Source organism: Urocitellus parryii, chromosome 12 (genome assembly GCF_045843805.1).
Source record: "Urocitellus parryii isolate mUroPar1 chromosome 12, mUroPar1.hap1, whole genome shotgun sequence".
In the NCBI taxonomy this organism is placed as follows: domain Eukaryota; kingdom Metazoa; phylum Chordata; class Mammalia; order Rodentia; family Sciuridae; genus Urocitellus; species Urocitellus parryii.
This window is the reverse complement of record NC_135542.1, coordinates 59,691,611-59,693,676: the sequence shown is the minus strand read 5'-3', so window position 1 is coordinate 59,693,676 and position 2,066 is coordinate 59,691,611. Positions and strand designations below refer to the sequence as shown.

Below are 2,066 nucleotides of genomic sequence, written 5' to 3'. Positions count from 1 at the left end.
CACTCTTTCTTCTTTTACTTCTTACATTCCCTCATTTGCCAGTTGGAATTCCTTCATAAGGAAGAGCTGATATGAATAAATTATCCCAATTATTTGGCTATTTATTTATATCAAAATAATAATAAATTATTATTTTATGATATGTGTTTTAATTCACTAATATTATTATTTTCTTTTTGTTCAGATTGTCCCAGGTTGGCTATTAATAGCTCCTTCAGGTTAGCTCCTTGTCCTTTTAACCTATAACCATCATTTTTAAACACTTTCTTACTAACTCCAAAATGTTCCAGGCATTTCCCATCCTTAGTCCTAAAATTAGCTTTCATCCAGGGATCTCAGATTCTACTTATAAAGAATGATATTTAGGCCAGCTGGGGGTGTAGCTCAGTGGTAGAGCGCGTGCTTAGCATGCACGAGGTCCTGGGTTCAATCCCCAGCACCTCCACTTTCTTTAAAGCTCTTAGGTTTCTGATCAAAGGTTCGATCCTCAGCACCACATACAAACAAAGATGTTGTGTCCGCCAAAAACTAAAAAAAATAAATAAATATTTAAAAAATTTCTCTCTCTCTCTTAAAAAAAAGAATGATATTTAGAAAGTATATATATAAACTTTAAAAGAAAAAAGGTGGTGTCATGAAGGGAAAATGGATTAGAAATAGAAAACAATAGGTCTGTGTAAGAAAGAAGACTTCTATTTGTGTTTTTTGTTCTTGAACAGTTTCTTCATTTGTAAAGTGAAAAAAAAAATTTGCCCGAATCTTTTGAATATCAAATGAGATATTGATAAAAACAAAACACCCTATGCTCTGCTAATTGCTTTGCAAATTGTTGATTGTAATTATCATATGTTATTTTGTGGATAAGATCAGGATATTCAGGAATTAAATTTTTTAAAAAAATATGTATTGCTGATGTAGAGAAGAAATACTTAGTAAAATTTAAAGCTTTCTTTTTAAATGATTTATGTTTTAATAACTACTAAGAACATATTTTTACATAACTTCATCTTTTTTCTTTTTAAAATTTTTTTATTTGCTCTTTTTAGTTATACACAACACTAGAATGTATTTTGACATCTCATACATCCATGGAGTATAACTTCTCATTCTTGCAGTTGAACACAATGTGAAGTTTCACTGGTTGTGTATTCATATATGAACAAAGAAAAGTCATGTCAGATTCATCCTACTGTCTTTCTTATTCCCATCCCTCTACCCTTCCCTTCATTCTCCTTTGTCTAATCCAAAATACTTCTATTCTCCACTCCCCTCATTATTGTGCGTTAGCATTTGCATATCAGAGAGGACATTTGGCCTTTGGGTATTTTGGGGATTAGTTTATTTTACTTAGCATGATGGTTGCCAGCTCCATCCATTACTGGAAATGCCATAATTTCATTCTTCTTTATAGCTGAGTACATTTCATTGTGTGTGTGTGTGTGTGTATATATATATATATATCAGAAAATGTGATATATATATTTATTAAAGGGCGCCTAGATTGGTCCCGTAGCTTAGCTATTGTGAACTGAGCTGCTATAAGCATTGATGTAGCCAAGTCACTATAGTATGCTGATTTTAAGTTTCTTTCCCTCCTTCCTTCGCTCCCTCCCTCCTTCCCTTCCTTCCTTCCTTTTTTTCTTTCCACATACTATACCAAGGAGTGGGATAACTGGTTCCTATGGTGGTTCCATTCCAAGTTTTCTGAAGAACCTTCATACTGCTTTCCAGAGTGGTTGCACCTATTTGCAGTACTACAGATTTTTTTTTTAGTTGTAAACGAACACAATACCTTTATTTTTATTATTCATTTAGTTTTATGTGGTGCTGAGGATCAAACCCAGTGCCTCACACATGCCAGGCAAGTGCTGTACCACTGAGCCACAACCCCAGTCCCAGTCCTACCGATTTTAAATTCCCATGGCCAACTCTTCTGGCTTGCAAACCCATGTAACTGAGAAGCAAATGGAAGCCAGACCTCGATGGGAGCAGTACCATGTGACACGTCTGGAGGTAAATAACTTCCCCACCACATGCATAAGAGAAGGATTTGGATGCCTTCTAAG

At 34.7% G+C, this 2,066-nt stretch overlaps 1 non-coding gene across 1 annotated transcript; it reads left to right on the top strand.

The window, feature by feature from the left end:
* The first annotated feature begins 373 nt into the window (after window positions 1-373).
* On the top strand, window positions 374-445 carry Trnaa-agc (transfer RNA alanine (anticodon AGC)). The gene has a single exon. It is a non-coding gene; the product is annotated as a tRNA-Ala (tRNA).
* Window positions 446-2,066: the final 1,621 nt, after the last annotated feature.